General features: G+C 40.7%; 1 protein-coding gene across 7 annotated transcripts in view; it reads right to left on the bottom strand.

The window, feature by feature from the left end:
- The window catches only part of MOK (MOK protein kinase), a 65189-nt gene that overhangs the window by 22799 nt on the left and 26021 nt on the right, over nucleotides 1–16369 (bottom strand). The gene's annotated exons all lie outside the window — the stretch shown is intronic.

Raw genomic sequence — 16369 nt, 5'->3', positions numbered from 1 at the left:
ACCCAGAGCGACCCCGCGTCCACCCAGAGCGACCCCGCGTCCACCCAGAGCGACCGCGCATCCACCCAGAGCGACCCCGTGTCCACCCAGAGCGACCGCGCGTCCACCCAGAGCGACCCCGCGTCCACCCAGAGCGACCGCGCGTCCACACCGCGCGTCCACCCAGAGCGACCCCGCGTCCACCCAGAGCGACCGCGCGTCCACCCAGAGCGACCCCGCGTCCACCCAGAGCGACCCCGCGTCCACCCGGAGCTTCCGTCTTGGAGGCCACGAAAGGAACTAATCACGAAAACAAATCTTTCTCTGACCGGGCAAAACAGCCTTCTATTGACGTTTTACAGGCGGCAGAAGGCTCAGCATTCTGCTTGGTCACTCAAAGAGGAGTTACACCCAATAGTGTATGGTTGTTGTTTTAAGTCGATATAGCTGAATATTCTAAGCCTTTCTGCCAACCAAAAATGGAAGACATACATAAGAGCCTGAGGGGAAAAAGAAGAGCCTGGGCACAAACAGCCTGAGTGAAAGGATATTGCTGAGTAGAGGTGCAGACCCCTTTGCATTACTGTGTCCATTTCCTTCCTCACACCCAGGCTGCTATTCAAAACAGGAACCGCTGGTACCCCACGGCCGAGAACCCATTAGAAAACACCCAGCCCGCTCGCTGCGCAGCGCCCTCGGGGCCCCGGCTGCCCTGGGGGGCCAGGCAGCAGCTGTCGACCACCCAAGGGGCAGCTGCCACCTCCCACCCGCCGGCCCGGCCGGAAGGGTGAGCGCAGGGCGGGGGTGGCCTCCGCAGCCTGGGCCCCGGCGCCGCCTCATCCCGCCCCCCCCAGCGCCCGCCCGGGCCCCGCGGGGCTCCTCCCCAGCACCCTGCCCAGCACCCTGCCCAGCACCCCGCCCGGCGCCAGCGCGCAGAGCGCGGCCTGAGGTCCGGCATTTCTCCGGGAAGGGCTTTGTGAAGAAACTTGACAGTCTCGTAAGGAGTCACAGCTCACAGTAGCTACTACAGATCCCCCAAATCCTACAAAATGAAGAAAAGCTCACCCTGGCGTACGCCGAGGACACTTCCCAAACCTTTCGGCCCAGGGCGCTTTCTGAACGTTCAATCCACTGACCCCAGGTCACAGGCCTTTCTTTCTTAGGGGTGGGGAGTAAATAGACGCCAAGTAAGGCAGAAGGAAGAGCAAAATCGTGGGCAAGGGCCCTTCGCGGGGCCTCTGTGACCGCGCGGCCTCTTCCCACCCCTTCTCGAGGGGCCGTCGGGAAGAGGCCAGCGAGGCTCTCATGCAGGTCCCACACTCTGCGGGGTCCCCACGGGGCTCAGGCCAGGCTGCCAAGGATGCCCCCTCACTCCCCCGGGGTCTGTCACGACTCCACCGTGGCAGGCTGTAGGCCACCGGTTCTCCCCGGGGGACATCTGGCAAGGACTGCAGACATTCCTGGTGTCTCTAGTTGGGAAGGAGTGATACTGGCATCTGGGGGGTAGAGAGGAGACTACAAAATAGCCTACAATGCACAGGACGGCATCCACCACGAAGGATTATCTGGCCCAAAATGTCAACAGTGCTGAGACCGAGAAGCCTGCTTCCGGTGGAAAGAGCAAGAAGGGAAATGGAGCCAGCAGTAGTTCTAAGTTTTGAATACCCTACCTGAAAAAGAACTGGGTAGTCAAACTGCTGTCTTATTTAAAACAAAGATCTCCTCTTCTCGTCTTCATGTGGAAAGCAGTCACCACAGCTGAAAACTTATTTTCCTTATTGCAGGAAGAAATCTTTACGCCACCAAAGGCATCAGTCAGAAGCAGAAAACGGAGGTGTGGGAAGTGCGGCATGTGGGAGGCCCTTGTATTTTTGTAAAGTGTAACATTTTGTGTAATCTAAGTATCTTTAAAATATATATATTTAAATAAAAAGCAGTAAACTGAGACCAACATTAAGAAAAGTATATTTACCTGGGTATTGCTAGCCCTTGTTCAAATAATAGTGCTGAATCAAACTGAAATCAACTCTGTTCACTTTTTTTTTAATTATGAAAAAAATAGCCCAAAATTTCTGGAAGGAACTATCTCCCTTTGCTTTGGAGTACCTCTGGATTTTGTGGTGATGTGACACTCAAATTTCTTTTTACCGTTCTTTTGGAAACAGAAAATATCATGGCATTGAACATAGAGGAATGTAGCTAGCTTCTACTTCAAAAAAGAACCAGACTGGGAGTGCATGCAGCTCAGTGGTTGAGCACCTGCTTCCCAAGCACGAGGTCCCGGGTTCAACCCCTAGTACCTCCTAAAAAACCAACAAATGAAAAAACCAACCCTCCTGGGAAGCAGATGCAGCTCAGTGGCTGAGCACTAGCTTCCCATGTACAAGGTCCTGGGTTCAATCCTGCTACCTCCTAAAAAAAAAAAAAGAACCAGATGATATCTACCATAAATGGAATTTTTCTGCAACTGTAAAAAAGTATAATCATGAGGACTAAGGCTTTATTTATAATATAAAAAATGGTCAATTATGAAATTTTAACATTTCATTTTATTGGAATAATTTTATGGAAAATACATTTACCTAACCAATTCAAACTGTAAAAAAAAAAATTATCAGTAAGATGAAAATGGGACATAACACTTACTAGTACCTAATATATGCCAAATACTTTACACCTACTCATATGTATTGATGAATGGTTTTTTAATCCAAAAACACAAGTATCATAAATTTAAAGACTGGATATGACCTAAGGAAATGCCCCAAAAGAAGCTTAAGAACATCAACAGTCTATCAATATTCACATGAAAACAATCCGACACATAAAAACACTGACTTAAAAAATCAGGTAAAATTAGGTAATAATATTTCCTCTTCTCTTAACAAAATAATTCCTTCAAATTACCAAATATCTCTATTACATTTAAAGGATGATTTAATCACAAAATCTCTTTACTATATAGCTTAAGTATAGTTATTATATTTACCATGTTCATTAGGACACAGTTGAAATTAAGTTTGAAAATACCACCTTAAATTCTATTATTTTAATTATTTAAAACTTTAAAAGACTAGAAAAATTAAAGTTTAACTCTTAGAATCTATCTGTCATAACACTTATTTGGAAGGCCCCCTTGTAATTCTTATATCAGTTGTATAAAAAATAATTCCATATGATTTAAACAAAGGCCAACCTTACAAGTAATATATGTTTAATATATATATAAATTATACCTTAACTGAAAAAAAGGAAAAACTAGTAGGAGAATAGCTTGGTCAGACTAGCCCTCCATCATATGATATTTATACAATCAGGGACTGAATAAAAGAAAAACAGTTTAAAGTCACCAGGAGCAGGCCAAAAGTAGGCTAAACTGGAAGGGAATATACCCTTGGAAAATACCTGAACAGGTGGAATTTGTTTGAGCCTTTTTATGTGAGGATTCTCCCTGATGCTTTTTTTTTTCTCTCCCCTTCCTCCCCCCTCCCCAGTTGTCTGCTCTCTATGTCCATTCGCTGTGTGTTCTTCTGTGTCCACTTGTATTCTTGTCAGCGGCACCAGGAATCTGTGTCTCTTTTTGTTGCGTCATCTTGCTGTGTCAGCTCTCCATGTGGGCGGCGCCACTCCTGGGCAGGCTGCGCTTTTTTTTTTTCACACAAGGCGGCTCTCCTCATGGGGTGCATTCCTTGCGCATGGGGCTCCCCTAAGAGGGGGACACCCCCACATGGCAGGCACTCCTTGTGCGCATCAGCACTGCGCGTGGGCCAGCTCATCACAAGGGTCAGGAGGCCCTGGGTTTGAACCCTGGACCTCCCATGCGGACGCTCTATCAGTGAGCCAAATCTGCTTCCCTCTCCCTGATTCTTGGACTGCTCCAGGTGAAACCTTATTAACTTGGTTTCAAAGGACAGTGTTGGGGCACCATGGTCATTGGAAAGTTAGAGGAGGAAACTTAGAAGAGGAAAGGCCATTGAAGGAATGAACCCCCAGATCATCATATAAATTCTGCCCAGGGGAGAGGGCATAGCTCAGTGGTTAAGTGTCTGCTTCATACGTACGAGGTCCTGGTTCAATGCCCGGTACCTCCTGAAAAACTTCTGCCCAAACCCTTGGCTGACCACTAAGCCTTGCATACACAGCAGGGACCTCTGTGGGCCTGTCAAAAAAAGCAGCATATATTGTATGGGTATGACAGTGGTTTGAAAGAGGTCTAAGGTTATGTGTATTACTAGAAGGAAAGCTGAAAACTGTAACATGGGACTATATAAGATAGTAAAACCTCATGTAAAACACAAATATGGGTGTTTTTGCATATATAACACTGCTTTTAACAAAATATAAATACAAATATACTAGAAAGAAGGAAAAAGAATAGCAGCTCTGTACAGCAGGGGAAGCATAGAGAGATTGAGAGGTGATGAGTTTTGTTTTTTTTAATTACTATTATTATTGTAATGATGAAAGTGCTCTGAGAATGACTGAAGTGATGAATACACAAACATGATTACACCGAATACCACCAATTCGACACTTTGGACAGATTTATGCTTTATTAATATGTATCAATAAAATTGATGTTTTAAAAATAAAAAGGCAACATACAAAAAGTAATAAAACTATGCAGAGGTTTCAGCTGCTGCCCGTAACAGGAGAACAGAATTTAGGGTCAAGAGTCCAGCAAAGTTAACTCCTTTTTAGAACAAACAAAAAAATGTATTATTTCTACTGTCCAGTAAACAATAAAAAATCACCAGGCATATGAAGAAAAAAAGAGTTTAAGAGCAAAAATAGGGAGTTTTTAAACTCAAGAGAAAAAGAAATTGATAGAAAATAACACTGAGATAACCTAATGTAGTAATTAGAATGCAAAGACTGTCAAGCAACTATTTTGAATATATTCAGGGAGTTCAATGAAAATAAAGTCATAATGATGAGCAGATGGGGAATTTCAGCAGAGAAATAGAAACCATAAAAAAAGAACCATGTGGAAATTCTAAAAATGAAGACTACATGAACTTAATGGCAGAATGAAAATAACAGAAGAGTCAGTGAACTTGAAGATAGATCTGTAGAAAATATCCAATCTGAAGAATAAAGAAAAAACAGCAGAACAAAAAGAATAAGCAGAAGCTCAGGGATCTACAGAACAATATTAAGCAGTTTAACATACATGTAATAGGAGTGCCAGAAGAAGAGAGAGAACGAGGCAGAAAAAAAAATTAAAGACAGTCAAAAAAAGTATAGATTCAAGGAGTTCATAAAACCTCAAGTAGAATAAACACAAATACAACCACACACAGAGCCACACACACCAGTCAAACTGTTGAAATCAAAGAATAAAGAGAAAAATCTTGAAAGAAGGTAGAGGCACTGACATTTTACATTCAGGGGAACATTAACATAAATGATGGCTGACTTCTCATCAGAAATGATGAGACAATGGAGAGGCATCTTTAAAATGCTGGAAAAAAAGAAAAAAGTATAAAGCAAAAAGTTTATATCTAGCAAAAATATCCTTCAAAAATGGAAGTAAAATAAAGATATTCTCAGATAAAACAAAAACTGAGAGAAGCTGTTGCCAGCAGACCTGTATCACAAAAAATGCCAAAGGAAATTCTTTAGGCAGAAGAGAAATGAAATTGGAGGAAAGACGGACTATAAAAGAAATGAAGAGCACCAGAATGGTAAATACACAGGTGAATATAAAAGACTATACAATTTTTTCCTTTCTTTTTCTTAATTACTTAAAAAGTCACAAGTATTTAAAGTAAATTTTATCATAACTGTATTTTGAGATTATATCATACATAGATGTAATATGTAAGACAAAATTTTAAAATATGGCAGAAGAAAATCAAACTATACTGTTACAATCTTCCCATATATTTTTTTAAAGATGTATTTTATTTCTCCTCCCCCCAGTGCCTGTGCTCACTGTCTGCTCTCTCTGTCCGTTCGCTGTGTGTTCTTCTGTGTCTGCTGCCTGTCTTCTCATCTCGTCTTCTTTAGGAGACACAGGGAACCAATCCTAGGACTTCTGAGGTGGGAGAGAGGAACTCAATTGCTTGAGCCACCTCAGCTCCCTGGTTTGTTGTGTGTCTCATTATCTTTCCTCTGTGTCTCTTTTTTGTTGTGTCATCTTGTTGTATCAGCTCTCCATGGCGTGGGCCAGCTCTCTGAGGTGTAGACCAACTCACCTGCACCAGGAGGTCATGGGAACCGAACCTGGGACTTCCCATATGGTAGACAGGAGCCCAATCACTTGAGCCACATCTGCTTCCCCCTTCCTATATTTTAATAGAAGCAGAAGAATATTAACACTATTTAGACTACAACAAATTAAAGATGCATATTTTAATCTCTAGAGCAACTACGAAAAGTAAAAATGCAAAAATAAAAAGTATTGCTAAAAGGTCAACGGAGGAACTAAAATTAAATATTTTAAAATATTTGGTAGCACAAAAGAAGGCAGCAAAGCAGAAAAGAATTAAAAGAAGATGAGGTAAAGAAAAGAAAGAAAAAAAAAAGGAGGCCCTGCCCAATCAAGATGGAAGAGTGAAATGCTTCAGGACTCTGTCCCCACACAGAATCTTTGAACAACCAGCAAGAACTGGCAGAAACATCTTTACCAAAGCTCCAGAAAACAGTTAAAGGGATAGGGAGCAGTGGAAGGAAGAAAAAAGCTACTTAACAGTGGAAGGATCTCATGGAGCCCCAGCTGGCCCCTGCCCCACCAGCTTGGGGTACAGGCCATCCACACTCCTGGTGTGAACCCTAGCCCGGTTCTGGAGCAGGTAGAGTCATCCTTGCACACACGTCTGGCTGAATCTGTCTGGTGGCAGCCTGAGAGACTGGCTGTCCCAGAACATGCCCTGTATGTGGAAGCCAGCTCAGAGAGCGCTCTAAAGAATTCTCCTGGCGCGCAGCCATGTGGCTGCCTGGAACAAGGGACTGCTGGATGTAGGACATACAGTGAGGGCCTGGGACCATGAGGAAACTGCTGCCGAGGGAAGAGGGGACATTTGGGACAGTGTAAATAGTGGGATTCCTAGGGACACAGGTCATCCCACAGGCAAGACACATGTGCAGAAAGTAAAGGTTCAGGGTGACCCTACACTTTGACCTAGAGCTATTCAACAAACTCATTGTATGGATAAGCCCTGAAGGAAAGCACACACACAGGGCAATCTACAAAGACTAAGGAAGTGCTTCCTTTTTTGTCTTTTTTTGTTGCTGTTAGCTACTGACAGTCAAGGAAAGCTGTCACAACACTATTGGATATAAGCTTAAGGAACAAGGACCACAGAATCTAAATTTCAGTGATAACATGATAATATATTTAATATCTTGGTTTCAACAAAAAGTTACAAAACATACAAAGAAACAGGAAGTGATGGTCAAGGCAAAGATGAAAATTAAAGCATTAGAAATGGGAAGCAGATGTGGCTCAAGCACTTGGGCACCTGCCTACCACATGGGAGGTCCTGGTTTTGGTTCCTGGTGCCTCCTAAAGAAGAGGAGCAAAACAGTGAGCTGATGCAATGTGCTGGTGCAGCGAGCTGATGCAATAAAATGATACAGTGAGATGACGCAACAAAGAGACACAGCAAGGAAACACAATGAGACACAGCAAACAGGAAGCAAAGGTGGCTCAAGAGATTATTAGGTGCCTCCCTCCCACATGGGAGGTCCCAGATTCGGTTCCCAGTGCCTTCCAAAAAGAAGACAAAGAGGGAGCAGAGAGTAAACTCAAACAACAACTAGGAGGGAGGGTGTCAAAATAAATAAATCTTTAAAAAAATAAAATAAAACATTAGAAACCATCAACAAGGAGGACCAGATCTGGAACATAAGAAAAACCTATTAAAAAATGGTCCTAAGGATGCTCAAAGAGCTAAAGAAAAACAGGGGCAAAGAACAAAGGAAATCAGGAAAACCATAGAAGAACAGAAAGAGAATATCCACGGAGAAATGGAAATTACAAAAAAGAAACAGAAAGAGTTGAAGACCACAGTAACAGAAATTAAAAATTTCCTAGAAAGCTTCAACAGCAGATTGGAATTGGCTGAAAAAACAATCAGTGAACTTGAAGATAATTGAATCATTCAGTCTCAGGAGGAGAAAGGAGAAAGAATAAGAATGAAGAAAAGTGAACAGAGCTTGAGTAGCCTGTGGGAGCAATGAAGTGTACCAATACACACATTATGGGACTTCCAGAAGGAGAAGAAAGAGAGAACCAGGCTATGGTGGTATGTAAGTGTGTATTCCAGGAATACATGATCATTTAGTCTTATTCATTCCTGTGGATGTGAACCCATTAAAATGAACCTGTTTTGATGAGGTTATTTCAGTTAAGGTGCAGCCTAACTAAATCAGGATGGGTCTTAATCCTATTACTGGAGTCCTTTATAAGCAGAATTAAGTTCAACACAGAAAGAAAGCCAGAGAAAGGAGGAGGAACCCAGGAGAGGCTTTCATATGCACTGTCATGTTACAGAAGTCCCTAGAACCAAGGATCACCAGGATCCAGCAGTTTTCTGGAAGAAAGCATGGCCTTGATCACAATCTTTGAACTCTTCCTAACCTCAAAACCATGAGACAAAAAATTCCCATTGTTTAAGCCAATCCATTGCATAGCATTTGTTTTAGCAGGAGGAAACTAAAACATGGGCAGAGAGAATACTAAAAGATATAATGGCAGGAAACTTCTCAAATTAATCAAAAACATGAACATACACATCCAAGATACTCAAGAAATCCAAACAGGATAAACCCAAATAGACCCATGCCGTGGCATATTATACTCAGACAGTCTTATGCCAAAGACAAAGGGAGAATTCTAAAACCCACAAGATTGAAGTAACATGTAATGTACAAGGGAGTCTCAATAAGAATAAGTGCCTAATTCTCATCAGAAACCATGGTGAGGCAAGAAAGTAGTAGGAAGACATACTTAAAGTGCTGAAAGCAAAAAATTGCCACCAAAGAATTCTTTATGTGGCAAAATTTTCTTTCAAAAGTGTGAGACACTCCCAGTCACTAGACTGTCCCTAAAAGAGAAGCTAAAAAACGTTCTTCAAGTTGAAAGGAAAGGACAATAGAAAATAGATCAGAGCTGCATGAAGAAATAAGACCTCTGGTGATGTAATGACATGGGTCAATACAAATGCCAATACTATTGTATTTTAGATTTCTTAACTCCACTTCTGACTTCTTTCATGATATAAAAAGAAAATATAAAATGTAATAATGTATCAGTGGTGTTATACTCATCAGTATAAACAAACTACATAAAAGTGGGGGGATGGCAGGGTAGAGGAACATGATTGTATATACTATTTAAGTTAAGACAGTATCAAACCAAATGAGATTGTACAGATTTAGGATGTTAAATTTAAACTGATGGTAACTCCTAAGAAAATACTGACAAATATCCAATGCTCATAGAGACAGATTTTAAAATAGAGGTTGGCAGGAGTGGGGGTCAGGTAGAACGGAGAGTTAATGAAAAATGGATATAGGGTACCTGTTTGGGGAGATAGGAAAGTTTTAGTAATGGAAGGCAGTGAGGATACTGTAACATAGAGAATGTGATTAATTCTACTAAATAAGAATGCTTGGGAGTAAGTAAGATGGGAAAGTTTATGTTGTATAAATTATCCCACAATTTAAAAAATAAATAGAAGAAGGAAAAAGGGAGAAACTAAGGAGACAATGACAATTAAAGGCATTACTTGATCCTGGACAGGATTAACAGGGGAGGAGAGAAGGCACAAAAGGACATTACTGGAAAGCAGATTTGGCCAAACGGATAGGGCATCTACCTACCACATGGGAGGTCCAAGGTTCAAACCCAGGGCCTCCTGACCCGTGTGGAGCTGGCCCACGCACAGTGCTGATGTGCACAAGGAGTGCCGTGCCACGCAGGGGTGTCCCCATGTAGGGGAGCCCCATGCGCAAGGAGTGCGCCCATAAGGAGAGCCACCCAGTACAAAAAAAGTGCAGCCTGCCCAGGAATGGCATCGCACACACACAGAGCTGACACAGCAAGATGCTGCAACAAAATGAGACACAAATTCCAGATACCGCTGACAAGAATACAAGCAGACACAGAAAAACACATAGCAAATGGACACAGAAAGCAGACAATTGGGTGGGGGAGCAGGGAAGGGGAGAAAAATAAAAAATAAATCTTTAAAAAAAAAGGACGTCACTGGGATATATGAAAAAACTAGAATATAGATGATAAGTTTTATATTAAAGTCAAATTTCTAGAAATTGATAGCTGCATTAAAGTGGATACAAAAGAAAATATCCTTGTTCTTAGAAAATGGCAGTATTAAGTGTTCAAGGAGCATGATGTATTCAACCTACAATTAAGTGTTTTGAAAATGGATTGATAGATAAAAAGATATACAGATAGATGGATTGATAGAATGATAGATAGAATGGTACAGCAAATGTATTATTCTGAATCTGTATATCTGAGGGGATAGAGGTACAATGAAATTCTCTCTATAGGGTTTGTACCTTTGTAACTGTTTTGTAAGTTTGAAAGTATTTTGAAATAAAAAGTTCAAAAATGTATCAAAATGGTAGACCTACATCCAACCATCTCAATATTACACTAAGTGTAAATGGACTAAACACCCCAATTAAAAGACAAAAATTTTCAGAACGGATAATAAACCATGTCCCAACTATAAGATGTCTAAAATAGGTGTACTCTACACATAAAGACACAAATAGGTTCATATTAACATATTGGTTAAAGACATACTATGCAAACAATAAGTATGTGAAAGTAGAAGTGTCTATATATTAGAAAAAATAGATTTCAAGATAAGGATTATTTATGATTTCATAATGATAAAAGGATCAATACATTAGGAAGGTATACAAATTATAAATGGGTATACACTAATAACAGGGCTTTAATACGCATAAAGCAAAAAACTGACATATCCAGAGGGAGACAAAGACATATCCACAGAGAGAGTTGGAGATTTAACACTCGTCTCCCATAATTTATTGAATAATTACTTGTAAAACACAGTAAAGATAAAGAAGATCCTAATACCATTATAAAACACCAGGACCTAATAGTCATTAATAGAAAGTATATCAAACAACTGAATATTAAATATTCTTTTCAAGGATATATGGAATGTTCACCCAGACAGGCACGACATGCTGAACCAAATATAATCTTTTTTAAAAAAATATTTATTTATTTATTTATTCCTCCCGCTTCCCCTCCTCACACCCTACTGTTTTTTGCTGTCTGTGTTGTCTTGTCTTCCCATTTTCTCCTCTAGGATTTACCAGGATTCAATCCTAGAGACCTCCAATGGGGAGAGAGGTTCCCTGTCAATTGTGCCACCTCAATTCCTGGTTTCTGCTGTGCTTCACCTTGACTCTCCCCTTGTCTCTCTTTTGATGCATCAACATCTTGCTGTGTGACTCACTTGCACAGGGCACTGGCTCACCACACAGGCACTCGTGTGGGCACTGGCTTGCCATGCAGGCATGCTTTCTCTTCTTTTTCACCAGGACCCAGGGATTGAACCAGGTCATCCCACATGGTAGGCAGAAGCTCTATCACTTGAGTCACATCTGCTTCCCCCAAATATAATCTTGATAAATTTCAGAAGACTGAAATCTTACAGAACATGTGTCTCTCGCTACAATGGAATTAAATTGGAAACCAGTAACAGTAAGCTAACTAGAAAAACCCCAGTGTTTGGAAATTAAACAACACACTTGTAATTAAACCATTTTGTGAAAAAGAAATCACAAGGAAAATTAGAAAATATTTCAAACCAAATAATAAAGAAAGCAAAACATACAAAAATCCATGCACTTGCAACTAAACCAATACATAGAGGGATAGTTATGGCTTTAAATGCTTATATTAGAAAGGATGAAAGGGTTAAAACTGACTAACCAACTCTCCCTCATAAAAAGGTAGAATAAGAAAAGCAAATTAAAACCAGATTAAGTAAAAGTAAAGCAATAATAAAGGAAAGAGAAGAAATCAATAAAATAGAAAACAATTAAAAGTAATAAAGTCCCAAGTTGGTTTTTTGAAAAGATGAATAAAATTGACCAAAAAAGATCACTATCAATACTTACTGAGTAAAAAGATATAAAACACCAACATTACCAACTAATATCAGGAATGAAAGAGGGAATATCACTATAGTTAGACATTAAAATGATAATGAGGGAATAATATGAACAAATGACTGCCAATAAACACGACAATTTAGATTAAAAGGACAAATTCCCTGAAAAAGATAATTATAAAATCTGAAACAAAATAAAACTGAAAATCAAATAGTATCACATCAAAGAACTGAATTTATTATCAAACACAAGTATTCTAAAACTAGATTTGTGGTGATAGTTGCACAAGGGTGTAAATTTACTAAAACTCACAATGGTTGAATTTTATGATAGGTAATTATACCTTAATAAAGCTTTTTGAAAATCTTCAAAAATCCCATAAATTATTTGGTGCTATCTGATTCTTTCGTTCTGTTGGATTCCTTAATATTCTACTGTAGAGATGTAGCATAAAATTGTCATCCATTCTCCTATTTCACTGTTTCCAGCTTTTTACCACTATGAGTGATGATGTAATAAATAACAGTGGGGACAACTCCAGACCTAGATCATTTCCCTGGTGAATTCTTTCCAACAGTTAAGGACATAATCTTACTACAAACTTTTTCAGAAAATAGAGGAGGAATAACACTTCCAATTTGTTCAGTAAAGCCAGAAAACCCTGATATCAAAACCTAATGAGGGAAGCAGATTTAGCTCAATGGATAAAGTGTCCATCTACCACATGGGAGGTCCAGGGTTCAAACCCAGGGCCTCCTGACCTGTGTGATGAGCTGGCCCATGCGCAGTGCTGATGCACGTAAAGAGTACTGAGCCACGCAGGGGTGTTCCCCGCGTAGGGGAACCCCATGTGCAAGGAGTACGACCCGTAAGAAGAGCTACCCAATGCGGAAAAAAAAGTGCAGCCTGCCCAGAGTGGTAGGTACCACACACATGGAGAGCTGACGCAGAAAGATGACGCAACAAAAAGAGACACAGATTACAGGTGCTGCTGACAAGAATACAAGAGGACACAGAAGAACACACAGTGAATGGACACAGAAAGCAGACAACTGGGGTGGGGGGCAGGGAAAGGGAGAGAAATAAATTTAAAAATTAAATTAAATTAAAAAAAGAAAGATGGACAAAAAAAAGATATGACATATGAAAGCCAAAGGACAAAATGGTTCAAGTAAGTAATGCCTTTACAGTATTAAAACTGAGCGTTAATGGATTAAATTCCATGATCAAAAGACATAGGCTGACAGAATGGATAAGAAAGCATGACCCATCCATATGCTGCCTGCAGGAGACTCACCTTAGACCCAACGATGCAAAAAGACTGAAAGTGAAAGGTTGGAAAAAACTATTTCACACAAATAGTAACCAAAAAAGAGCAGGAGTAGCTATACTGGTGTCAGGCAAAACAGACTTTAAATGCAAAAAATTATGAGATGCTCAAGTCCATTGTATATTAATAAAAGGGCCAATCCACCAGAAAGGAGTAACAGTCATAAATATCTATGCATCTAATCAGGGAGCCCCAAACTCTGGCAAAACTGAAAGGAAAAACAGACATCTCTTCAATAATAATTGGAAAGTTAAACATATAAATAGACAGAACTAAACAGAAGACAAGGAAACAGAGAACTTGAACAATATGATAAATGAGCTGGAAACACCAGACATATACAGAGCACTGTACCCCAAATCAGCAGGTTATACATTCTTCTCAAGTGCTCATGGATCTCTCTCCAGGATAGACCACATGTTGGGCCACAACACAGCTCTCAATAAATTTTTTGAAGCCTGAAATTATGCAAAGAACATTTTCTGATCATAATGGAATGAAGCTGAAAATCAATAATAGGCAGGAAAGGGGGAAATCTGCAAATAAATGGAAGCTAAACAACATACAACTAAACAATCAATGGGCCGAAGAAGAAATTGCAAGATAAATTAGTAGTTCAGGACAAATGTGTTGGAAACTGAGGCACAGTGGCCTCTCAAGGAGAGACGTGCTGTCTCCATGCTAGTGCTGTCTCCATGGCTAGGCTTGCAACCTAAGGAATGCGGTAATTAAGAGTTCCTGGCAAATGGGATGAAGCTGAGAAAGGCTGAAAGAAAAGATGAGCACATGCCTTTTGTAGTGAATAGAACACTTAGACTTTGTACCTTGAGATAAGGTTTTTTAAATTCCTTAGACTATGGGTAATGCTGATGGTTAATACGTGTTGCTGCTTGATGGCACGTAGGCTACGTATGCCTGCTTCTGGTCACGTACACTGGGGTATATAGAGAGCCCCTTGTAAACAATAAAGTTGTCTGAGGAGTTATTACTCGCAGACCCCCTGATCCCAGCTCTCTCGTTCTGTTTCTCTCGTTCTTTCTTTCTCTTTGTATCCTTCCCCATTTTCTCTTTCTTTCATTCCCGATACCCTTCGGGTCCAAATCTCCAACACAAATGAAAACGAGAATACAACTTATCAAAACTTACAGGCTATTGCAAAGGCAGTGCCAAGAGGGAAATTTTTAGCCCTAAACTCCTACATTAAAAAAAAGAAGAAAAGCTAAAATCAAAGATCTAACTAAACAACTGGAGAAACTAGAAAAAGAACATCAAACCAATCACAAGGCAAGCAAAAAGGAAAAACTAACAAAGATTACAGCAGAAATAAATGAAATTGAGAACAACAACAAAAACAGAATATCAATAAAACCAAAAATCAATAAAATAGACAAACCCTCAGCAGAACTAACAAAAATAGAATATGCAATTTTTAAAAACAGAACAAAAAGGGGGATATGACGACTGACCTCACAGAAATAAAAACAATCATAAGAGAATACTGTAAGAAACTGTGTGCCAACAAATTAGACAACATAGATCAAATGGAAAAATTCCTAGAAATGCACAAATAACCTACATTGACTCTGCAAGTGTGGCAGTTTGAGATTATTTCAAGAATCTCAAAAAGAGAAAGACTATGTTTGTCAACTCTTCTATTCCTCTGGGTGAGATGCCCTTTGATTGCATTAAATTCAGCCAAGCTGTTTTTGGTTCGATTACCTGTTAAGATTAGTGTCACCTGTCCTGCCCCGCCTCATCACCCCTCGCTCCCCCTCTTCCTGCAGGTACACATTCCTAAATTATATGAAACCAGAGCGCTGGCCTCTGCTAGGTTCCCTCCCTAAACATTCCCTTGGATAGAGAAGTAGCAACCCACGTCTGAGGGACGCAAACAGGACCATAGAGTAGATATGAGTTATCTCACCCTGACCTTAAAACTGCAAAGCTAGCATAAACGATCACAAACTAACCCCTTTGTAGTCTAGCCCCAGAACACGTTATAAAACCTCTTTCCCCCCTCCCTTTGCTGCTGCTGTCTGTTTCAGACACAGCCCACCTGCTGTAGCTCATTAAAGGCTTTGTGTATATATACTCTGTGTCTCTTCTTGACACAACAAAAAGAGACACAGATTCCTGGTGCTGCTGACAAGAATGCAAGCAGACACAGAAGAACACACAGCAAACGGACAGAGAGCAGACAACGGGGGAAAGGGGGAAGGGAGAAGGGAGAAGGGGGAAGGGAGAGAAATAAATAAATCTTTACGTGGGTTCTGACTCCCAGCCTGATTTCTGACTCCCAGCCCCTCCCTTCCTTGGCTTCCCTCGGAGCCTAACAATTAGGACTTTTGATTTGACTATGTCAGAGGGCGTGACTTAGGTTGAATCTTTCCCCCTTGCTGGGTGTGATATAAACAGACACTCACACAGACAGACAAACATATGGGAAGAAAGAGCTCAGTCATTTTTGATCCTGCCAGGTGACAGAAAAAAGAAGGTTCAAACAACTGAAGCCCCAGGTAAGAGAAGCATTTTACCTGATGGCTTACAGCTGAGATTGGGAAGAACTGATACAGGAGGCCTGTGTCAACCTGCAGCTGAAATCGGGAAGCAGCTGGGCCCACGGAGCCTCAAGAGAAGAGGAAGCCCAGAGGGGAAGGCAGAGACCACCCAGAGAGGGCAACCAGCTTCCTTCTACACGTGGCAAGGGACTTAGTGAAAAGCAACCGTGAGTAGAACTTTTTATGGCCTTGTAACTATAAGATTTTACCCCCCAAAAAAAATCCCTTTATAAAAGCCAAAAGGGGAAGGAGAGGATGTAGCCCAGTAGCTGGCACCTGCTTCCCATGTACAAGGTCCTGGGTTCAATCCTTGATACCTCATTAAAAAAAAAAAAGAAAAAGCCAACAGATTTCTGATACTAATATAAGA

This window comes from Dasypus novemcinctus, chromosome 3, assembly GCF_030445035.2.
Source record: "Dasypus novemcinctus isolate mDasNov1 chromosome 3, mDasNov1.1.hap2, whole genome shotgun sequence".
In the NCBI taxonomy this organism is placed as follows: domain Eukaryota; kingdom Metazoa; phylum Chordata; class Mammalia; order Cingulata; family Dasypodidae; genus Dasypus; species Dasypus novemcinctus.
This window is presented reverse-complemented; position numbering and strand designations above follow the sequence as displayed.